The 26,336-nt window shown below is 35.0% G+C and overlaps 1 protein-coding gene across 1 annotated transcript in view; it reads right to left on the bottom strand.

Moving 5' to 3' along the window:
- LOC105487501 (hyperpolarization activated cyclic nucleotide gated potassium channel 1) overlaps positions 1-26,336 on the bottom strand; it is a 440,263-nt gene that overhangs the window by 50,984 nt on the left and 362,943 nt on the right. The window lies entirely within an intron of this gene.

Below are 26,336 nucleotides of genomic sequence, written 5' to 3'. Positions count from 1 at the left end.
GTCCTCAGAAATAATACCACACATCTACAGCCATGTGATCTTTGACAAACCTGAGAGAAACAAGAAATGGGGAAAGGATTCCCTATTTAATAAATGGTGCTGGGAAAATTGGCTAGCCATAAGTAGAAAGCTGAAACTGGATCCTTTCCTTACTCCTTATATGAAAATTAATTCAAGATGGATTAGAGACTTAAATGTTAGACCTAATACCATAAAAACCCTAGAAGAAAACCTAGGCAATACCATTCAGGACATAGGCATGGGCAAAGACTTCATGTCTAAAACACCAAAAGCAATGGCAGTAAAAGCCAAAATTGACAAATGGGATCTAATTAAACTAAAGAGCTTCTGCACAGCAAAAGAAACTACTATCAGAGTGAACAGGCAACCTACAGAATGGGAGAAAATTTTTGCAATCTACTCATCTGATAAAGGGCTAATATCCAGAACCTACAAAGAACTCAAACAAATTTACAAGAAAAAAACAAACAACTCCATCAAAAAGTGGGCAAAGGATATGAACAGACACTTCTCAAAATAAGACATTCATACAGCCAACAGACACATGAAAAAATGCTCATCATCACTGGCCATCAGAGAAATGCAAATCAAAACCACAATGAGATACCATCTCACACCAGTTAGAATGGCGATCATTAAAAAGTCAGGAAACAACACGTGCTGGAGAGGATGCGGAGAAATAGGAACACTTTTACACTGTTGGTGGGATTGTAAACTAGTTCAACCATTATGGAAAACAGTATGGCGATTCCTCAAGGATCTAGAACTAGATGTACCATATGACCCAGCCATCCCATTACTGGGTATATACCCAAAGGATTATAAATCATGCTGCTATAAAGACACATGCACACATATGTTTATTGTGGCACTATTCACAATAGCAAAGACTTGGAATCAACCCAAATGTCCATCAGTGACAGACTGGATTAAGAAAATGTGGCACATATACACCATGGAATACTATGCAGCCATCAAAAAGGATGAGTTTGTGTCCTTTGTAGGGACATGGATGCAGCTGGAAACCATCATTCTTAGCAAACTATCACAAGAACAGAAAACCAAACACCACATGTTCTCACTCATAGGTGGGAACTGAACAATGAGATCACTTGGACTCAGGAAGGGGAACATCACACACCGGGGCCTATCATGGGGAGGGGGGTGGGTGGGGATTGCATTGGGAGTTATACCTGATGTAAATGACGAGTTGATGGGTGCTGACGAGTTGATGGGTGCAGCACAGCAACATGGTACAAGTATACATATGTAACAAACCTGCACGTTATGCACATGTACCCTAGAACTTAAAGTATAATAATAATAATTAATAAATTAAAAAAAAACTTCGGTTTAAGAAGAAGAAGGAAAGAAAAACAATAAAAAAAAATCTGAATGGTTTTTAAAAATCTGAATCTGAATCCCTTCATACATGGCAGGTACATTTCTATTCGTCACAGTTTTTAAAACACCATCTGTACCATCTGTATTTAATATCTTGCTACTTCCTACAATTAGGCTATCTGACTGGCTTCTTAAAGCAATAGAATTTGAGATCTTTGGACACTAAACCAACGAACTGCAAGAAAAGAAAGGGAGACCAGTATTTGTTCTTGTCTGCTGGGGGATTCATGTCTTATATCTCAGGGGACAGTGCCATCAAACTGAACATTTTCTTTGTGGCTCGTCAATGACTGCCCTTTATACCTTCCTTTCAAATAAATGTTTCTGTCTATTTGTTTCCTCAGTGGTATCTCTGGATCTCCCTACACAGCCCCAAAATAACATTTGTAATTTATTTTGATTACAAATTAGGGATGTAGAAAGAGGATGGGAACTTGTTTTATTAACCCCCCATTTTTAGCCAGGTAGTTCGCATATTATATCTCACTTATTCCTGGGAAAAAACAACCTAACAATAAACTTAAATTTTGTTTTATTTCTTCAACATATGCAGAAGAAGAAAGTGGTTCTTAGAGAGAGGAAAAGTATTGCCTAGGCCACAGAGCTAGAATATGTGTAGAGAAAACTAACTGTGCTCATTTCACCCCACCATGGGGCCTCCCTGTTATCTGGATAAAAGTCATGAAAGCTTAGCATGTAGAAATAACCCACAGCTTTATATTTTGCAATAGTGTATACTTCAAAATGTAAAAAAGAGAGTTGCTTTTAGCATCTTACAGCTTCTTTAATCTAAAATTTTGCCCATTTGAGACTAATATCTATTTTTTTGCTTAAATGTATTTCTTAGACAATTTACATTTTAAACCAGCTTGAATGCCACATTTTACACACATACCTATTTTTATGGCAGATCATTTAATGGCAATACGTTTACTGTTGTGGGATTATTTAAACATACATGGTTCTAGTTAAGGTATATTTTTAAAATCTTGCATTTTATTGTATATGATTCAAATTTTGCTGTGCAAAGATAACTGCTTTAACGATAGTCAAAATTTTTTGAAAACTAAGAAAAACAATGTTTATTTTGCATACAAAATTAACTTTATCTTCAATTATATACATTAATTTGTATGTCAGGTAAATAAGAAGCATTTCCTCTGTGCCTCACAAGAAAATTAGTGTAAACGGTAAATATGGAAGAAAACAAATGCGATCTTGAGGCATAACTAAATGATTCAGCATTATATTGGTAAATAAGCATCCTGGTTAATATGAACTCATTTCCTCTAATAATTCCATGACATAGTCATAAATGTTTTAAGGGAAAACTGGAGTCTTGGTAGCTGGAACTATACAACAATTATTAATTTTAAAAATGTAATCATGGAGCCTAAGGACACTTAACTAAGGTGTTAATGGGCTTTGGGTGGCTTTCCTGAACCCACTGAAATTATATGCAAATAGGTGAATACTGTGTTTGTGTCTTATATGAAACAGATGACAGCTTTTCTTAGATTTTTTTAAAGGGTCCACTGGTCTAAATGTAGTATAATGACAAGAATGATTATATTCACTAACATTTATTAAATGCTTTGTGTTTTCTCATGTAATTATAACAACAACCCAATGAAATACAGGTTAAGAATCCCTTATGTGAAATGCTTGAGACCAGAAATGTGGCAGATACCTGATTTTTTTCTTATTTTGGAATATTTGCATATCCCAAATGAGAAATCTTGGGCTGGGATTCAACTCTGAACATGAGATTCATTTACGTTTCATGTATACTTCAAACATATAGCCTGAAGGTAATTTTATACAATATTTTAAAATAATTTGTATGTGAGACAAACTTTTGATTGCAACCTGTCACATGAAGTCAAGTGTGGAATTTTTCACTTGTGGCATCGTGTCAGTGCTCAAAAAGTTTCAGATATTAGAGTTTTTAGAGGTTTGTATTTTCAGATTAGGTATGCTCAACCTGTAGTTACATTATTAACCCAATTTTATAGATAAACCAAATGAGTCTCAAAATGGTTGTCATTTGTCAAAAATCACAGCACGTAGGAAGTGAAGGCTAGTACTACTAAGAAGTATACAGTCTGTACCTTGAGCAACCTTGTCTGATATAATAGTTCCTAATTGCATGGGGTTATCAGGCACTTGAAACACGGCTAGTGTGAGGGAGGAACTGAGTTTTTAATTTATTTAATTTTAACCCAGTTAAGTTTAAAGTTAAAAACTGATAAAATTCCGTTTTCAGAAAATGTTAAATTATGTCTGAAGACACTTGGACAGGTGGATGTACTTCTTCAACTGTAAATTGGTTTACAGTTTACAGTTTAATACAGGTTAAGCGTTTCTGAGGAAAATTCAGCATCCAAATCAAGATGTACTGCAAGTATTAAAATATACATCAGACTGTGAAGACTTGATACAAAAAATGAATGTAAACTATCTCGTGAATGATGTTCTTATATTGATTGTGTGTTGAAATTATAACATTTTGGATATATTTAGTTAACAAATTTATTACACTGAAATTTACTTTTTTACTTTTTAGTATAACTACTAGAAAATTTAAATTATGATTCCTATTACATCTCCACTGGACAGTAAGCACTGCTGTAGAACAATCATGATCTATAGAAGGGAATGAAAAATAAAATGGTAGAATGCTTTTCTAGATTTTTTAAAACCTTTGTTAATTTAGAAATAATTCAACAACACAAACATAGAGTAAAATTTTTCAATATTTATTTATAACTTGAAGAGACAGGCAAAACAGAAGATGAAACTTCCATAGACTAATAAAACATGGCTTGGTTTGACGCTTGGCAAAATAAGATTTGAATGCTAAGACTTCCAAGAAGAATAATCAATATCTGGAAATGACAAGCTAGCCAAAGTTAATTTTGAGAAATGTCACTGAAAAGCTCTAGGAAAGTCATCCGCAGTTATAATCTCTAAGCTCACTACATGAAGCTTGTGAAAAAGAAAATTTAAAAAGTTAAAATAAGAATTAAGGAAAATGTTTAAAATAAATAAAATAAAACATCATTATCTTGTGATAAAGTTCCCCAAGCTTCTACTCCTTTGGAGCTGTCCTTAGTGCCCGAGGAAATGACAGCTCAGAAATAAAGTGTTCAGCACAGAAGTTGGTGCATAGAAGGTGCCCAGGTGGGAAGAAGTTTGTAGGTACAATGTAGGACCAATCTGGAGCAGGAACAGAATATACTCAAGATTATCACAAGGGCCGTTGCCCCCATCATGGCTCTCAGGTAGACAAACACCATAAGGAGAAACAAATTGCTTCAATGACCTGTCAGAGATGACATTTGCCTCTCTGTTACTATTTAGAGGAAGACAGTAAATCTGTGGACTTATTATGGTATTTTTTCTGAATTGCCAGGTTCCAATTCAGATTCACATAACTCTTTAGGGGATATGACTCAAAATCTCTGTCATTAATAAAACACTCCAAGTAATAAGCAGTCAGGCGTGGAAACCAAGTCTCCTAGATTAACAAGTATCTGGAAACCTACATCTAAGGTGTAGCTATATATATAGCTACATCTAAGAAAGAAAGCTATATATATATATTCAATATACAATAATTATAAATAAAATAAATATGAGTTTTGATCAAAGTCAAGAAATAAAACATAGAACTCATAACAAAGCTACTCTATTGATATGATAAATTTGGAAAGCAAATTATAAATTACATATACATTCCATTTTTTAAAAAAGAAAACACATTAAGGCAATTTACAAAATATACTTTTTTCCATTACCATTTCCAACGGACTTATATTAATCTGGTGGCTTGTCTTCTAAATTGCAAGATGGTTGACTGCATATACGAGAAAATCAGCCCATACTAGCAGATCTTAATGAATTAAAAAATCTTTTGAATCTTTCAAGTGTTGACTAGTAAGTTCAGCACCTGCTTCAATGTCTTAATTTTAAAAGATTTCCCATGATTTCTCTGTCTCTAATAGGAAGGATTTATATGGATTTATATTTGCACTATAATCTGTCTTATATTTTGAAGAGACCTTATAGTGCAACTCCTGAATAATACGAATGTCAAAAATGATTTATTAAATTACAGGGGTAAAAAATACTTATTTTTATTATTTATATTTTGAGAGTTGAAGTAACATGTAAAAAAAGGAGGACGGATGAATTGACATAGGATGCCTTAATTTACATTTTAACTTCCATTTCATTAAGAAAGATTAATCAAGTATTTTTTAAATTACCAAACTGTATTTTTAAAGCATCTGAAAACAAAAGGAATACACATTTTCCTTAAAAAATTATATTTATATGTCACATTACATTCCTGTACTAAAACATCTCATGTACCCCACAAATATATACACCTGCTATGTATCCACACAAAGTTTTAAAAAGAAACAATTAAAAAATATAGCTTTATTGTCATCTTCACGAAAGAAATTTATTCATGTATTCCCTTCAAATAATCTCCAGTTCACCTTAACATAGTTGTAACCATAATGTATATTCTATGTTTGTTTCCTTTTTCTATACTTGTACGACAAAATATTTCCCAAATTGTGACATGACCCACATTGCCATTCTTTTTAGTGGCCACGAAATGTTTCATCTTGTGTTAACCAGAGTTATATTAAGAAAAATAGGCAGGAAGAGAAATAGACTGCAATGGCCTCTTAAATAATGGCAAACTTTAGCATTTTTCACTATTACTTGCTTAGAAACCAAGTTATTTCTTTAACTGCTAAATTAATAGATTTCAAGTTATAAGTCAATGGCAATTAGCCTAAAATAAAAAATTATTACTAAGTGGCTTAAATGATATCTTATAAAAGACAGATCAGAGTAAGCTGAATTTTGAGATGTACAAATTAAAAATTTTTAATGTTTTCTGTAGCTACAGTTCTCATATGCATTTAATTTGTCTCTGAGGTATTTAATCACATATAAACTTTACAATACAAATGCAAAGGAAGTTTGAAAATAATTGTGTCTTAGCATAGTCCCACTGCTTTGCCTTACTAGAACATAGGGACATACTGTTCTGTTAAGGTACCATGCAGAATAACAGCAGATAATGCAAAACTCTCTTAGTGTTCACTTTCATTTGATTATAAAGGAAAAAATGTAGAAGCAGACAAAAATTAAAATTAGAAATACTAAAATTAAGGAATTGTATATTGACAAGAAGAGTGTTCATTAGAGACTTTTCATCTCTGCTTTACTATGTGGTATCAGGTGCTCAAAGCAGTCATTTGATTTTTATAAGGTCCAGCACAATTAGCTCCAGACATCCATCTGCAGCAAGGTTTAAGAACAATTTATCCAATAGAAGTTAAGTCTACTTGAGGTGATAAAAAAGCAATTGATTTTTAAGTGGCACATACAACAAATAAATGTCCAGAAGTATGCTGAACTAAAAAATATTATTAAGGGAAGATCACCCATAGTAGAGTGCATCTGAAGACTTAATTCTGAGAGAAAATGACTTGGAGAATTCGGTAAAAACTTATATTTGAAATTTTATTATAGAATCCACATAAATTAATTTTCATTATTAACAAATCAGCAACGGAAACAATTCATACATAACAATACATGTATATGTGCATGAGGACCTAAGGAAATCAAGTCAGGCCCTAAAATCAGGCAAGAGTACTAGGATAAATTAAACATTCTTTTATCTCTCACTTTAGATTTTCATGGGACATTACACATGTTAGCATTTGTTGTGGGTTGAATTGTGTCTCCCCAAAAAATTTATATGTTGAAGCACCTGTACCTCAGAATGTATTTAGATATAGGGTATTTGAAGAGGTAATTAAGTTAAAATTAATTAACTAGGGTGGGCCATAATCCAATCTGACTGGCGTCCTTTTATAAGAAGAGGAAATTTGGACACACAGAATAAACATCTGGGGTGAACAAGCACAGAGAAAAGGAAGCCCTCTGCAAATCAAGGAGAGAAGCCTCAGAAGAAGCCAGACCTGCCAATACCTTGATCTCAGACTTCCAGTCTCCAGAGCTGTGAAAACATAAATTTCTATTGTTAATGCCACCCAGTTTGTGGTATTTTGTCATGGCAGCCATAAAAAACTAATACGGCAAGTTAGACTGGTCAAAATGTGACAAGAAGAAAGAAGTTGCCCCTTCTGAAGATCTGCCAAGATATATCAGTAAAGTATCCCCTGTCCTCTGTGGGGAGTATGTTATGCCTGAAATCTCAGACAGTGCTGAACACATTTGCTGTCAATCAGAACACACTTCTGTTCATGTATTCCACACACAAATTGAATGCCTTTTTCATCTTAACTAAGCACTTATCATGATTGTGGCTGTAACTGTTTCAGTTTGAGGTGTCACAGCAAAACTAGCACATTTCTTTTCTTCACAATTTCATGAATAGAAGATTAGTTCTTACAGAAGATCTTAGCAATCTCAGCATATACATTTTTTCTTTCATATTAAATGGAGAACTTTCACCTTTTCACCTGAAGCATTTTATGGCTTCTCTGGCATATCCAAATGACCAGCATCACTACTGATGTGCTTTGGGGTAACTTAATTATGTCTTCAAATACCCTTTATCTAAATGCATGCTGAGGTACTGGCACTTCAACATTTATTTGGAGAAGTCAAATAAGGTGGCTTGAATACAAGCACAATGATACAGCAACAGTTTACCTGATAACCAAGATGACTATGAAGTGGTTCCACTGGGCAAAAGAGGATTCATGTCCCAAAGGAGATTTCATCCCACTATTTAGAATGGTGCACAATTCCAAACTTGTGAATTGTGTATTTCTGGATTTTTCCACTTAATATTTTCAGACCAGAACTGATCTTTAGTAACAAACTGAAACTGTGGAAAGGGAAACCACAGATAAAGGTAAGACTACTCTACCACTTCTCTGAAAGTGAACTGTGGCAGAAGCACTGTATGCAATTTAGGTAATAAGCAATAGTAGCATCTACTTTGCATAGATGTGGAACACAGTATACACACTTCAAGACCTTCTGAGTTTTTCAGTTTGGGAAACAACTGATTTAAACAATATTTTTAGGAGGAAAGATATTTTGTTTTCAATGTGTTGCATGTGAAGCATCTTTGACATTGAGATAAAAGTGGCAGGCAGATGGGAATGGTTTTGGAGATTAGGAAAATAGATTCAAGATTGGGTGTCATTTTCTAAGACTATTTTTAAAAACTGTTTAAATATATGTAACAATATTTATAGCTTGACTATTCAAAATTATACAGTTTGTCAGTACATTCATTGTATAATGGCTTCACTATCTATACCTAAGCCTTTTTCATCATCCCCAACAAAGACTTTGCAACCATTAAAAAACTGTGACTTCAGCAGCACATCAAAAAGCTTATCCAACATGAACAAGTAGGCTTCATACCTGGGATGCAAGGCTGGTTCAACATACACAAATCAATAAACGTAATCCAGCATATAAACAGAATCAAAGACAAAAACCACATGATTATCTCACTAGATGCAGAAAAGGCCTTTGACAAAATTCAACAGCCATTCATGCTAAAAACTCTCAATAAATTCGGTATTGATGGAACGTATCTCAAAATAATAAGAGCTATTTATGACAAACCCAGAGTCAATATCATACTGAATGGGCAAACACTGGAAGCATTCCCTTTGAAAACTGGCACAAGACAGGGGTGCCCTCTCTCACCACTCCTATTCAACATAGTGTTGGAAGTTCTGGCTAGGGCAATCAGAGAAAGAAATCAAGGGTATTCAGTTAGGACAAGGAGAAGTCAAATTGTACCTCTTTGCAGATGACATGATTGTGTATTTAGAAAACCCCATTTTATCAGCCCCAAATCTCCTTAAGCTGATAAGCAACTTCAGCAAAGTCTCAGGATACAAAATCAATGTGCAAAAATCACAAGCATTCTTATACACCAATGACAGACAAACAGAGAGCCAAATCATGAATGAACTCCCATTCACAATAGCTTCAAAGAGAATAAAACACCTAGGAATCCAACTTACAAGGGATGCGAAGGACCTCTTCAAGGAGAACTACAAACCACTGTTCAGTGAAATAAAAGAGGACACAAACAAATGGAAGAACATATCATGCTCATGGATAGGAAGAATCAATATCATGAAAATGTCCACACTGCCCAAGGTAATTGATGGATTCAATGCCATCCCTGTTAGGGTACCAACGACTTTTTTTCACAAAATTGGGAAAAGCTGCTTTAAAGTTCATATTTAACCAAAAAAGAGCCCGTATTGCCAAGACAATCCTAAGTCAAAAGAACAAAGTTGGAGGCACCACACTACCTGACTTCAAACTATACTACAAGGTTACAGTAACCAAAACAGCACAGTACTGGTACCAAAACAGAGATATAGACCAATGGAACAGAACAGAGCCCTCAGAAATAATACCACACATCTACAGCCATCTGATCTTTGACAAACCTGAGAAAAACAAGAAATGGGGAAAGGATTCCCTATTTAATAAATGGTGCTGGGAAAATTGGCTAGCCATAAGTAGAAAGCTGAAACTGGATCCTTTCCTTACTCCTTATATGAAATTAATTCAAGATGGATTAGAGACTTAAATGTTAGACTTAATACCATAAAAACCCTAGAAGAAAACCTAGGGAATACCATTCAGGACATAGGCAAGGGCAAGGACTTCATGTCTAAAACACCAAAAGCAATGACAACAGAAGCCAAAATTGACAAATGGGATCTAATTAAACTAAAGAGCTTCTGCACAGCAAAAGAAACTACCATCAGAGTGAACAGGCAACCTACAGAATGGGAGAAAATTTTTGCAATCTACTCATTGACAAAGGGCTAATATCCAGAACCTACAAAGAACTCAAACAAATTTACAAGAAAAAAAAACCAAACACCCCCATCAAAAAGTGGGCAAAGGATATGAACAGACACTTCTCAAAATAAGACATTCATATAGCCAACAGACACATGAAAAAATGCACATCATCAGTCACCATCAGCGAAATGCAAATCAAAACCACAATGAGATACCATCTCACACCAGTTAGAATGGCGATCATTAAAAAGTCAGGAAACAACTTTTGGAGAGGTGCTGGAGAGGATGTGGAGAAATAGGAACACTTTTACACTGTTGGTGGGACTGTAAACTAGTTCAACCATTATGAAAAACAGTGTGGCGATTCCTCAAGGATCTAGAACTAGCAATACCATTTGACCCAGCCATCCCATTACTTGGGATATACCCAAAGGATTATAAATCATGCTGCTATAAAGACACATGCACACGTATGGTTATTGCGGCACTCTTCATAATAGCAAACACTTGGAATCAACCCAAATGTCCATCAGTGACAGACTGGATTAAGAAAATGTGACACATATACACCATGGAATACTATGCAGCCATAAAAAAGGATGAGTTTGTATCCTTTGCAGGGACATGGATGCAGCTGGAAACCATCATTCTCAGCAAACTATCACAAGAACAGAAAACCAAGCACTGCATGTTCTCACTCATAGGTGGGAATTGAACAATGAGATCGCTTGAACATAGAAAGGGGAACATCACACACCAGGGTCTATTGTGGGGAGGGGATGGGGGGAGGGTTAGCATTAGGAGATATACCTAATGTAAATGACGAGTTAATGGGTACAGCACACCAACATGGTACATGTATACATATGTAACAAACCTGCACATTGTGCACATGTACCCTAGAACTTAAAGTATAATAATAATAAAAAAGAAATTTAAAAACACACAAAAAAGGACAAAAAATCTCCCACTTTCCTCCCCTCCCCAGCCCCTGGTAACCTCTGTTCTACTTTCTGTATCTGTGAATTTGCATATCCTAGGGAACTCTAATAAATGGAATTACACAATATTAGCATAGGGTCAATTTTTGAAGTCTTAGAAATAAACAATGCCACTCAGAGAAAGAGTGGTGGTGTGGGGAGTGGGGGATAATATTAGGAAAAATCAAGGAAAAGGCACAGGGATCTGGATGTTTCTCATTACAATAATACAATCTGCTCCACTCCTCTGTCTCCTTGATTCTGTGGAAATAAGAAAACTTTCAATGAACATATTGTACATAAGAGATGGTGCCTGAGAAGTTTATGAAACAAATGATCATATAATAAATTATTTTTGAATTGACTCATATATATTTATAGATAAGGGGAATAGATATTTTGGAGTTTTTTTTGTTAATTAACACTATTTATGTCCCACTGTAGAACCTTAGGGAAAACTATTTAAATTTTCATCTTTCCACTAGATTCTAAAATTCAGAGATACCTGTCGTCCAGAAGAATTGGGATTGAAATAATAACAAATAGGTAATGTGACTTATGGCTTTGAAGGTTCTTATACACAAATCATCTTATTTAACCTTACAACTATGAGAGACTGGTATTATATCTTAATTTTACAGAATAAGTTGGGGCAGTAAAGGAGATTCCAGATAGGAGAGCAAAGACCATCTTCTTTCAAATTACATATATAGATTATCAACTAGAGATTTTACTTTGGAAAAATTTTAGGTTTATGAAAAAAATGCACAACAATATAGTGTGTCCATGTTCCCCTTACACAATTTTCTCAAAGGTTTAATTCTTATATTACTGTGAGACATTTGTCACACTAAGAAATCAACTTTGCTGAATTACTATGAAACTTCAGACTTTGAATTTGATTAGTTTTCCACTTGTGCTTTTGTATGTTCCAAGATGTAAAACATGAGGCCATGCTGCATTTGGCATACATACATTTTTGAGGAGTTATTAAATACTGGATTTTACATTGTTGTGCTTTAAGAAATTGAGCTTGGTCAAATATAAGGAAGGAAATTGCAGATATATCAATAGTTTGTTGGAACATTAAATCTTATTTTTATAGGACAAATAAAACTTAACTAAATAAACTCACAAGACTGATCACCTTAGGAGATGACAACATTTAAATATATTAATATCAGTATTAAGAGTTCTTAGGGCAGTAATCATTGTAAAAATAATATTATTGAGCACTTATTTCACACTGGATTGTTAAGTGTTTTACTTATTGTAAAGCATAATTTAATACATAAACACAGCTTCCTAGGGAACAGACACTAGGCTAGTCACTTCTCTATAAAATAGACTTATTTTCCCTAATTTACAATTATAAATAAATATTATAGGTGTATAAATCCTGTGCATAACTGTAACAGGGGAAGTAGCTTTAAAATATCAAGCTTACGGCACCAAATATTTCAGTGGCTTTATTTAATATTGTTTATTTCATTTTAGACTTATTAACATTTTACTTCACATAATCAACATGTATATATTAAATCATCACTCTGAATTCAACTCAAGAGCTCAGATCTTTCTATTATTTGTAGTTTTCTGTCACTCTTGAACACAAAGGTTACATTGTTTATATGCATTGTTTATATCTCAACACACCTGCACACAATTCCACTAAGTAATTTATTTGATGATTGCAATGACAGCAAAACCAAACTAGCCAAACATGTGATATACTGTTCTACATAAAGACAATTTTTAAAATTCACTATCATCACCATCATCACCAAAATCACTACCACCACTGTCATCACTATCACCACCATCATCAGTAATGCATCCAGGTGACATACATTATCTTACTCTATATTCTGCCAAGGTAAGCTTCAAAATCAAATGATATTAGATATCTTAATAATTTCCATAATTTAACAATGTGAAGCTCTAGCTATGTAAGTCAACTGGGGGGATATTTTAAACAACAGAAAATTGGTTTATATAAGCTAGACAAATGTAGTATACATATGTTCTTTAATGGTTCTGATTTTAAACTGTGGAAGACAGTATTGTCTTTTTAAAATTTCTATTTAGCTCAGTGTAGAGCCTGGATGCAAAATGCAAGCTTTACCTAGCACAGGCATCTTTCTAATCTTTTCTTAAATTTTTTGTGGGTACATAGCAGGTGAATGTATTTGTGGGGTATGTGAGATATTCTGGTACAGTAATACAGATATTTTTGTATGAGTAGTAATCACATCATTGAAAGTTGGGTATCCATCCTCTCAAGCGTTTATCCTTCATGTTACAAACAATCCAGTTATACTCTTTTGATTATTTTTAAATGTACAATGAAGTTATTGTTCACTATAGTCACCTTTATGTGCTGCTAAATACTAGGTCTTATTCATTCTATTTTTTTTTAACCCATTAACCAACCTCACCTTCCCCCAATAACCTTCTCAGCCACTGATAACCATCCTTCTACTCTCTATCTCCATGAGTTCAATTGTTTTGATTTTTCAGATGCCAGAAATAAGTGAAAACATTTTTTTCTAACTATTATTTTTGTACCCAGTAAGCATCCCTACCTCCCCATTACCCTCCCACTATACTTCCTAGCCTCTGGTAACCATTTTTCTACTCCCTATCTTCATGAGTTCAATTGTTTTGATTTTTAGATTCCACAAGTAAGTGAGAATATGTGAGATTTGTCTTCCTGTGTCTGGCTTATTTGACTTAGCAGTAGCCTCCTGTTCCATCCACGTTGTTGCAAATAACAGGATCTCATTTTTTTTACGGCTGAATAGTAATTCATTTTGTATAAGTATCACATTTTCCTTTTCCATTCATGTGTTGATGGACACTTAAGTTGCTTCCAAATTTTGGCTGTTGTGAACAGTGCTGCAACAAACATGGAAGTGCAGACATCTCTTTGATATCTCATTTCCTTTCTTTTGGGTATATACCCAGCAGTGGGATTGCTGGATCATATGGTAGCTCAATTTTTAGCCTTTTGAGGAAGCTCCAAACTGTTTTCCATAGTGGTCGTACTAATTTACATGCCCACCAACACTGTACAAGGGTTCCCTTTTCTCCACATCTTTGCAAGCATTTGTTATTGCTTGTCTTTTGGATATAAGTACTTTAACTTGGGGAGATGGTATCTCATTGTAGTTTTGATTTGCATTTCTCTGATGATCCAGGATGATGAACATCTTTTCATATGCCTGTCTGCCATTTGTATGTCTTCTTCTGAGAAATATCTATTCAAATCTTTTGACTGTTTTTTTATTTGGATTATTAGACTTTTTACCTATAGAATTATTTGAGCTCCATATAAATTCTGGTTATTAATCCCTTATTAGATGGGTGTGTTGCTAACATTTTCTCCTATTCTGTGGATTGTCTCTTTACTTTGTTGTTTCCTTTACTGTCCAGAAGTTTTTAAACTTGATGTGATTCCATTTGTCCATTTTTCTTTGGTTGCCTGTGCTTGTAGGGTATTGCTCAAGAAATTTTTTCTCAGACCAATGTCTGAGAGAGTTTCCTCAATGATTTTTTCTAGTAGTTTTATAATTTGATGCCCTAGATTTAAGCCTATAATACATTTTGATTTGATTTTTGTATATGGCTAACGATAGGGGTCTAGTTTGATTATTCTGCATATGGATACCCAGTTTTTCCAGCACCATTTATTGAAGAGACTATCTATTCCCCAGTATATGTTCTTGACACCTTTGTCAAACACGAACCTTCAAACTGTTCTCTATAGTGGTTGCACTAATTACATTCCCACCAAAAGTGTACAAGGGTTCCCTTTTCTCTACATCCTTGCCAGCATTTGTTATTGCCTGACTTTTAAATAAAAGTCATTTTAAGTGGGGCAAGATGGTATCTATCTTAATTACATTAATGCATGATGTCATTGACTATATTGACTTGTTAGCAATAATCAGGGCTTCTTGAGTTTGGTTTCCAATTATCTTCATAATTTTAGTTTGAGTTCTATTACTTACCTCTTTTCTCCAAGATCACTTAAAATAATCATGGTTATTATAACTGTAGAAATAAGGCATGGTTTATTATAACAATAAAACAAGCTTATATTTTAGTTGTATTTACACATACATAAAACTATAACTTAAGTCATTGTAGAATAAAATGTTATTTATTCTCTAGTTTATTTTCCTTTTTCTTTGAACCAAATGAGAGGCTGAAAAAGCAACTAGTTTTGGAAATATAAGCATGTTTTCTGTCTGTTTTCCCCGCGTTCTTTACATCTTGTATCCTCTTTATCTACTGAAATTCCACATGTCCTTCCAGATTTAGTGCAAACTCTTTCCACTGAGGCCTTTTCAATCTATTCCAGGCCATAGTGAACACATTTTTTTTCTCAACGTTAGTAGTTACAGTCTTCTTTTCTCTGCTAATTAACTACATGTGACTTCCTACATTTCTAGTATCCTCATTTTACTTTTTTCTTATACTTTTTCCCCACATGTTCATGTCTCGTTTCTCTAAGAAAATAGTAAGTACTTCCTTTGAGACTAAAAAATCACATCTTACAATTTACTTTCCCTGTGAAGCCTGGAGCAATGTCTAACACACATTAAGCAATCAATAATATTTGTCTGTTTGTTTTATAGAATGTAGAGGTGCATGGACAAAGCTCTAGGCCAAAAGAGTGACACACAATATCTTTAGCACTGTGGCCAAATCAGGTCATTTACATAATTTTGCTAATCTTTTGTTAATTATGCCTGTTACATGAATATCTTAAAATTTATAAGATGCTGGTATAGCTTTACAATATGATTCTGGACATTTTCATTAATTTTAACTAAACACATTTTTAGAAGGCATTTAAAAAATCAACAAGTGTGTACTTTAGAAAAGATGATTCAGAATTACACTAAATAAATATACACGCAAATTATGTTCTCTTGCATAACTCTTTATTCGACAAATTAAAGGTCAGAAGGACAGGATTATGCTCTCAGCCTAATTCATGCTCTGTAAAAATGAAATATACTGACATTCTATATTCTACTGGGACACATGATCTGTACCTATTTTAAGCCCATGGCTCTTCACAATCCATTGTTTAAAAATAGATCAGTTCTGAACTTTGGAGACAGGCTCAGAAGGGCATTAACCTCTTTCTTGACAGTTAAGTTTGCCATTTTGCTCTAATCGAATCAGTATAAGTCTGATCATGTTAAAAATAGACATTCTTACTTTGTACATATTCCAACAGGCACTCATAAACAGAAGGGTATAGTTCACTGAATCTAATTAGTTTTTATTTTTAAATATACTGCCAGCATTTACAGAAGTATACATGAGTCTTATGATTCTAACATTTCAATATCAAATTTTGATGCTAAGGCAATGTCTCCAGAAAACCGGCTATTAAAATGAAGGGAAAGCTTATTAGCAGATTGTTTGAATACATTCCAAAAGAAATGGGACATATGATATTGTTGGGCTTGGAGTCCCTCCTGAGTACTGGCCTGACACCCTTTGAATTACCCTTTCAGCACTTGCAAATAATTACATACAATTGGTTATTTAAATGTTTGTCTTTCCTTAAAATGTAAGAGCCGTAAGAGCTCTATCCTATTTTTCACTGTGTTATAGTAACATTAAGAGTTAAATTCTACTGTGTACTTACTATGTGCCAGACACTTTTCTGCATTTTTATATGTTTTGCTCACTTAATCTTCACAACTCTGTGAAGTAGTTATGATCATTATTTACATTTCAAGATGAGGAAAATGAAGTACATACAAGTTAAGAAAATAGCTCAGAGTTGAACATCTAGTTAGTAGTGGAGCTGGATTTAAATGTGGCTTGTGGAAGGAGGGCCATCTGGTAATCATAATGTGAAACAGTCCCTCAGTAGTAGGTTCTCATCCACTATGCGTTATATAGCTGAAAAAACCGTGTATACTTATTAATGGTGGTACAGAAAGTCACAAAAAAGGATTTAAACTGTCCAAAACAATGAAGCTTTGGATATTTCTCAGCATCCAGGGGCACATAAGAGCATATTAAGTGGATGGGAGGAGAATCAAGGAGGAGGGATCTCCAGGGAAAGCCAGGTCAGGCAGCAACTGGGAGGGAGGGGAGGATACTAGGGATTACTGAAGCCAATTTTGCAGACTCATACATTTGACTAGACACAGCCAGAACGCAACTAGAGAGTACAGATTAGAGATAATGAATACACCACACAATAATAGTTTTAATTTAAAATGCTATGTTTTGGGGTAGCATCTTAAGAATTTTCCTCAGAAAAATGGTAATGTTCCTTTACTATCTGACCCAAGTATTTTAGTGCACAGTGGACTGATGATACTTTTTTAAGATGACTTTACAATCACTTCCCAGAAGGCTGACAATTCCAGTGGAGCTCAGCGTGCAGGACATACAGCCTAGCTCGAGGATGAACAAAACACAACCGTTACCTGCCACCGTGAATCTTCTATACCTTGAATCTTCTATACCTTGAAGTATCTCAATATTTAGGTTTGGACAGGGGAACTTGAACAATTGTTTGATGAGTCATTGACAATAATCTAGGTAGAACTGGTGTAGCAATGGTCTTAGTTAATTTGGGCTGCTACACAAAAGTATCACAGACTCGGTGGCTTATACATAAAAAAAAAAATTATTTCTCACAGTTCTGGTTTGGAGGTTGGGAAATCTAAGATCAAGGTGCTGGCAGACTTTGTCTAGTGAGGGGCCACTTGCTGGTTCATAGACAGTGAGCTTTTTGCTGTGTCCTCCTCATATGGCAGAAGGGATCAGAGATCACTCTGGGACTTCTTTTATAAAAGCACTGATCCCATTCATGAGGGCTCCACCCTCATGGCCTAATTACCTCCCAAAGGCCCCTGCCTCTTATCCTCCTAATATGATCACCTTGAGGATTAGGATTTCAACGTAAGAACTGGGGGCAGAGGGCATAAACGCTCACCTTAGTAGCAATATAAAAGAAAAACCAAAATATTTTCTATCTATTCCATGGATGTGACGGGGTAACAGTGATTGATTAGACGGAACATTTGTATACTCTCTATAATGGTACCCTCCTCTTCACCCCACCATCTTTACCCCACCCTCCAAGTTAGCTCTGCATTGAACGACTAATGCATAAACATGGAGAAAGTTAAAAGAGAATATTTTTCTTTTTAAAGTTCAAGTATTTTTCTTCTTAAAGTTAAAAAGAAACTATTTTTCACGTAAAAAAATAGGATGGCCTGTAATCCCAGCACTTTGGGAGGCCAAGACGGGCGGATCACGAGGTCAGGAGATCGAGACCATCCTGGCTAACACGGTGACACCCTGTCTCTATTTAAAAACAAAACAAAACAAAACAAAAAAAAAACAAAACTAGCCGGGAGAGGTGGCGGGCGCCTGTAGTCCCAGCTACTCGGGAGGCTGAGGCAGGAGAATGGCATAAACCCAGGAGGCAGAGCTTGCAGTGAGCTGAGATCTGGCCACTGCACTCCAGCCTTGGCGACAGAGCGAGACTCTGTCTCAAAAAAAAAAAAAAAAAAAAAAAGGATGTTATGGCATACAGTGCATATACCAAACATAATCACAGAGGAATCTAAAGATGCCAGCATCCTTTTGTAATACATTAAAAATACATGGACCACAGTGTAACCAACAGTGATCCTAAGAAAGTTCTGTGGACAGAACACTTTGTTTTGAGCGTCACTTTTGTTATCCATATAAACACAAGCACTACTGTTCTCTTGGCAAAATCCTGTCTCTAAGCTTTAACACTCAGTCACTCTTTGAGATGATTTGCCAAGTAGGTAATCCTTATTTAATGTGCATGTATTTATTTTTTCCACCAAGTAATTATAAAATATGTACTATCTGAGGGTTGGAGTCATAGAGGAAGTCAAGAAAGATAGTCCTTGCTTTTTCAGATCCTGAGTTCATATAGCAGAACAGGGAATGAACAAATAAATATTAAGGGCAAATAAGACAATATAATAATACGCATACAACAGAAACACTGATGTGATTGATGGAGAATGACTAAGAGGGAACTAATCTGGATGAGTTTCTCAGGGACGGCCTCTGCAGGAGATAACATTTGTATTGAGACTTGAACAAAAGAATGGGCTAGTTATTTGTTAAAGGTGTTTCAACAATTTGTCTCTAACACACACAAAAAGATAAATCACCTAATTTTTGCCACGAAAGTGAAAATAGGAGAATGCTTTCAATAAAGTAGTGTTTTTGAAATATCAGCTAACTGAATTAATATTATATGCATGGTATGAGATTTTTGTAAGAGCTTTCAGAGTTCTCACAAATGAAGTTCTTACTGCCATTTTACATCTTCAGGCTTCATAGTATTCAAACACATTGAAAGGAAAGTCTGAGGTATAAAATGGATAAAACATAGTATAGACTTAACTGATTATGAATATAGACTAATTTTAACTTTCTTTACCACTGCATTTTACATTCTTTCTCTATTTTTAGGCAAAAGTCATTTGTATAAGTTTGTGAGACACTGAAGGTATGAACTATTCTTCACTTTTATAAGTTTCCGAATTCCCAGACTTGTATTAAATCACTGCTCTTAACTATATATTAATGTCTCAAATTATGCAATACTTTCATAAGCTTTCTTATTTAATGAAGTATTTTAGGTTAAAAGTCATACTATAAGATAACATGATTGTTGACATAAAGTTGAATTTATGATGAGCAATTCTAATCATGTATATTAGATGTGTGCATACACATTCTTATATTTTTATCTTTTGTCACAAAATACATATCGAATAATCGAACTTTGCCCTTCTGGATATCCTAGTTCACTCATTCAGCATTTATTTGTCATTCAATGTTTTCTATGTGCCAGGCACTTTCTAGACACTAACAACACAACAGTGACCCAAACACATCTTTGCCTAAGTTGATTCCTCCTCTCCCAAGTGAAACACAGCTTTTGAAAGGTGAATTGATGTGTTTTACTACTTTTCAGACATTTTTTAAATCTATCACTGTGACTCGAATGTAGTAGGTACATAATACTCCAATTTGATGTTATATTTCCCATCGTTCTTGCTAAACTTCTCTTCAAATATCAGTTCTGGGTTTTTAGACTCAGCGTTATTTTAGTAATAACTTTTGTTATCTCTCTGCCATATGCTTCTTTACTTTCTTATTCTACTCATGCTTTTTCCCTTCAAATAAACTGTTAACTTATGTATAGCATTAAACTTAGACCTTTGTGTGATTCTGACATTAGAAAAGCAAAAGCTGAAGAGTAGGGAAGCACATGGAGAAACATTGCTTTCATCTTTACAAGGTGTTAACTGACTGAGCATTTCATGCTTCCACTTCTAGGATCTCCCATTTTATTAAGCAGTCATGATTCCTAGTATGATTTTCATTCATAACTCTGTTAAAGAAGACCTTTAACTCAGTAAATATTTCATGACTTCCTACTGCATGCTGGTTACTAGAGATACAAGGATATTAAGCACAGTTCCTATCCTCAAGAAGCTCATAGTCTTTAAAGAGATGATCAACTAACAAATGATAAATGCTGTGATAGAGACAGAATAGTCACAGAAAATTTATGAATGAGGAAAGGTAATTTATAAATGGTAAAAATGCTTACAGGAAAGTAGAAGGTAAGCTGAGTAGAAAGGATTGAAGATAGGGCAGCAAGAAGAAAGGCAAAAAGGCCATCAATAGCATTTATTTTCCAGGAAATTGTCAATAATACTCTATAGATGAAGCATTAACGTGAAGAAAGGAAGATTAAGGCAGGCCATGAAGAGCCTCTGTGTCATATGAAGTTTGGGTGTTTTCCCTGCAGGGAATAAGAGGTCATGAGCAGGTTCTAAGAAGAAAATTACATTGTCAAATTTGGGTTTTATATCAATCAATATGGTAGCTCTGTAATGGAATGCATTTTAGCTAATTGACATTCAAGCCAGGGAGAAAAGTTGTGACAGATGTTGAGGTAATGTTGAGAACCTGAATATGGCATTTGAATATATAAAGAAAAAATATTAGTTACAATTTAGCAATTGAATGGTCGTAGGAATTGAGGAAATAAAAGGTTTGTTGGAGGATGCACATAAAAGTGAAAAGTGGACATTTTTTTCCAGTGAAGATAAGTGTAAATTATGGTGTGGCAAGAGGAAGCATAGTATTTAATTCATGTATGTATTTATTTATTTCTTGAGACAGAGTTTTGCTCTTGTTGCCCAGGCTGGAGTGCAATGCAGTGATCTCTGCTCACTGCAACCTGCACCTCCCAGGTTCAAGTGATTCTCCTGCCTCAGCCTCCCTAGTAGCTGGGATTACAGGTGCCCACCACCACTCCCAGCTATTTTTTTTTTTTTTTTGTATTTTTAGTAGAGACTGGGTTTCGCTATGTTGGCCAGGCTGGTCTTGAACTCCTGACCTCAGGCAATCCACCTGCATCAGCCTCCCAAAATACTGGGATTACACGCATGAGCCAATGTGCCTGGCTAGGAAGAATAGTTAATAAAACACACATGACACAGAAAATGTTCTGGTTATCTTCATTATGTATTACGTTGATAATTTTCTGCATAGAAGAATACTTCTCATTTAAGAGTACACATTACTAGGGTTCATTTTTATACTCAGTTGTGCTGTTGACTTCCTGCAGTCCTTTAGTGAGATTTTATTATGGAATCCTAACTTTTCCCTGCCTTCTTAGAATATATCCTTCAATCTGTCTTGTCTTTCTGTCTTTTGATTTGATATTTATTCCTGATACCGTCTGCTGGATTACCTTTTTCTACTTGCTATGATCTGTCTCATTCTACTTTGAACCTCTCCAGGCCCCTGAGAATCCAGTCTGGTTCCAGTGTCCTGAAATTCTGCTTTGTTTGTCAAGAAGATTTAGATTTAAAAAGCAAAGCATGTTGATAGAGTTTTTTTTTATTTTTATTTTTTCTCAACAACTGATACCAGGGTCTTCAAAAAGCTCATGGAAGGTGCATATCATGAAAATGGATTTCCCATTTTCTTGATCAAAATAAATTTGTAGAAACTTCTTACAATACATCTGAATAGGATCTAGTTTGAGGCACTAAGAAAAATAAGACATCAGTTTTAAAACAACCTCTCTCAGAGAGATACGAATTATAAAATTGAAGTAGGAGTAAACATCCAATTTATACTGAAGCTTGGATGGAAGAATGAGCTATCCATCTATAAACTGCTAATTCATTTGGGGCGTTGTTTCCATAGAGTTTTAGTAAAAAATCCTTTTTGCATTCCCTCATTGAGATTTTAACTAGAAAACATTTCCTTGACTTCTTGGAATATATCCTTCATTCTACCTTATCTTCCTGTCTTTTGATTTGATCTTTATTCCTGATACTGTTTTGTAAAGAATCTTTTACAGAAATTTTATGGAAACAATGCCCTAAATGAATCAGCAGTTCACAGATGGATCACTCATTTTAACAAGGGATGAGACAATGTTGAAGATGAAGCCCACAACAGCAGATCATCTGCATCAATTTGCAAGGAAAAAAATTCATCCTGTTTTTGCCTTATTTGAAGAAGACCAATGATTAATAGCAGAAACAATAATCAACATCGTAGACATCTCAGTTTGCTCAGCTTTCACAATTCTGACTTAGTAATTAAACGAAAGCAAACTTTCCACTCCGTTAGTACCAAAACCATTGCAGCCAGATCAGCTGCAGATAAGAGCAGAGTTTTCAATGGAAATTTTCAACAAATGTGATAAAGATCCTAAAGCATTTCTTCAAAGAATTTTAACTGGAGATAAAACATGGCTTTGCAAGTATGATCTTGAAGACAAAACATGATAAAATAATGGCTGCCAAGAGATGGAAGTGGTCCAGTCAAAGCAAAAGCAGACTGGTCAAGAGCAAAAGTGGCTCATGCCTGCAGTCTCTGCTACTTAGGAGGTTGAACTGGGAGGATCACTTGAGCCTGGGAGGTAAAGGCTGCAGTGAGCTATAGTTGCACCACTGCATTGCAGCCTGGATGACAGTGAGAACCTGTCTCAAAAAAAAAAAAAAAAAAAAAAAAAAAAAAAAGCAGAAGTTATGGTAGCAGTATTGTGGGATGCTCAAGACATTTTGCTTGTTGACTTTCTGGAGGGGCCAAGGAACAATAACAGCTGCTTACTATGAGAGTATTTTCAGAGAGTTAGCTAAAGCTTTAGCAGAGAAACAACCAGGGAAGCTTCGCCAGAGTCTTCCACCACTACCACGCTCCCACTTACTCTGCTCATCAAACGAGGGCAATTTTGTGAGAGTTTTGATGGGAGATCATTAGGCATCTACCTTATCATCTCAGTTTGTCTATGCTTGACTTATTTTTGTTTCCTAACATTAAAAAAATCTGTAAAGGGCACCCATTTTTCTTCAGTTAATAATGTGAACCAGACTGCGTTGACATGGTTAAATTCCCAGGACCCTCAATTCTTTAGGGATGCACAACACGGCTCGTATCATTGCTTACAAAAGGGTCTTGAACTTGATAGAGCTTATGGAGCTTATGTGGAGAAATAAAGTGAATATTTTTACATTTATCTTTTAATTCCATTTTCTACAATCTTTTTGAAATCTCATATATTATTTCTTTCCTTTTTTTTTTTTTTTGTTTTTTGAGATGGAGTCTTGTTCTGTCACTCAGGCTGGAGTGCAGTGGATCTCACCTCACTGCAACCTCTGACTCCCAGGTTCAAGCAATTCTCGTGCCTTAGCTTCCCAACTAGCTGGGGTTATAGGTGCATGCCACCACACCTGGCTATTTTTTCTTTTTGTATTTTTTAGTAGAGATGGAGTTTGCCATGTTGGCCAAACTGGTCTCGAACTCTTGATCACAGGTGATTCACCCACCCTGGCCTCTCAAAATGCTGAGATTATAGGCAGGTATGAGCCACTGCTCCTGGCTTATTTATTTCTTTTAACAAAATATAAAAAATTCAATTATATTTCCCAAAGCAAAAAGATTTATACATTCTAATTTGATTGAGACATTTGTAGGGAAAATAAACTAACCAATAGCAGATATTTAGCCTCATATTTTTAAAACTCTTAACTGGTATCTTATGGCTATTCAAAAAATATGAAAAACTTTTAGTGGGTACAGAAATTTAGGTAAGTTCATAATTGGTGAAGATATTAGTTGGAATACAAATATTTGTTATTTAACTTATAGTAAATATACTAGGAATTTTAACAAAATTTGAAAATATAGATGAAATATTCCTTGCACATAGGAGACTTTCAAGACAAGAGTGGAGAAAACAAATATGAAAAAAATAATAACAACATGGGTAGAATGGATAAGTAGCACTCTTATATTATGGACGAAGCACACTGAGGGCCAGAGAAAGGAGATATAAGATCCAGTCTCACAGCTAATCAAATAAGATAGATAGAAATAAATAAGTATTGTTTGAATTCAATTTTTTCCAAGAGAGGAGAGACATTTATGGAACACTTGTATTAAAGGTAAGAAATTATAACTTATTTTTTCAAAACGACAAGTTGCACAATTTTTTTGTAGGCCACTTTGCAACAGACATGGCAGTGGGGGAAAGGAAAGCTGGAGATTTAGCTGGAGTCAGAGTATAAATGGACTGGAAGATGAGCTTAGGGAGTCTATACTTGATTCAATTTATAATGTAAAGATTGAAAGTTTCTGAGCAGAGAAATGACTAACTTATGTAAATAAAAGATTAATTTGACAGTGGTATTTTAAATGGTAGTCAGAGAAATCAGACCAAATGCTGGAAGTCAAACTAAGGGAACAGTGAAAATAGTCTATGTGAGATGCTTTAGTTTAGGACAATGGCAGTGGAAAAGGAAGCAAAGGCATGAGTGTGAGATGTATTACTAAAGTTAATTGACAGCATTTGATGATTGGATGTACAGAGCACAGAAAGAAAAGCTGCAAAATGGGACTAAAGTTTTACATTCCAAATAACTTGTGAGAATAACTAAAGAATGTACAGAGAGACTTTTAGAGATAAAATGGCTTAATGATGGAAGAAAAATGACTTCATTACATAACCTACTACATGTGTGGTTGCAGGGGATATCATTTAGCTTTTAAGAAAATGAAGTTTAAGGCAGGAACTTAGAGCTACAATTTATAGAATTGAAATGTGAGGTAATATAAATAAAAGATAATAAATTCAAAGATACAGAATGAAAATCCAATGGCTCAGAAATGTTGCAGTGTTAAAGAAGTAAAAAAAAAAAAAGATATATACATATATGTATGTGTGTGTGTATATATATATATAGAGAGAGAGAGAGAAAGAGAGAGAGGGAGAGATTCAGAATCTGTGTTTTGTTAGCAGCATAAAAAGTGGTCCCAGCAGCTCAGAAGAATTGCTAATTCTCATGCTGTTGTTAATAAAGACATACCTGAGACCAGGTAATTTATAAACAAAAGAGCTTTATTTGACTCACAGTCCAGCCTGGTGGGGGAGGCCTCAGGAAACTTACACTTATGGTAAAAGGGGAAGCAAACATGTATTTCTTCACAAGATGGCAGCAAGGAGAAGTGATGAGCAAAAGGGGACGAAGGCCCTTATATTACCATCAGATCTTGTGAGAACTCACTCACTATCACAAGAACAGCAGCATGGGAGTAACTGCCCCATGATTCAATTACCGCCTACCAGGTACCTCCCATGACATGTAGGGATTATGGGAGCTACAATTCAAGATGAGATTTGGGTGGGAACAGAGCCAAACCATATCATTCCACCCCTTCCCCCTCCCAAATCTCATGTCCCCACATTTCCAAACCAATCATTCCTTCCCAGTAGTCCCCCAAAGTCTTAACTCATTTCAGCATTAACTCAAAATTCAACAGTCCAAAGTCTCATCTGAGTCAAAGCAAGTCTCTTCTGCCTATGAGCCTGCAAACTCAAAAGAAAGTTATTTACTATTATGAGGGTATAGGTATCAGGTAAATACAGCCATTCCAAATGGGAGAAATGGGCCAAAATGAAGAGGCTACAGGCCCCATGCAAGTCCAAAATCAAGCAGGGCAGTC

Source organism: Macaca nemestrina, chromosome 6 (assembly GCF_043159975.1).
Source record: "Macaca nemestrina isolate mMacNem1 chromosome 6, mMacNem.hap1, whole genome shotgun sequence".
NCBI classification, from domain to species: Eukaryota; Metazoa; Chordata; class Mammalia; order Primates; family Cercopithecidae; genus Macaca; species Macaca nemestrina.
This window is presented reverse-complemented; position numbering and strand designations above follow the sequence as displayed.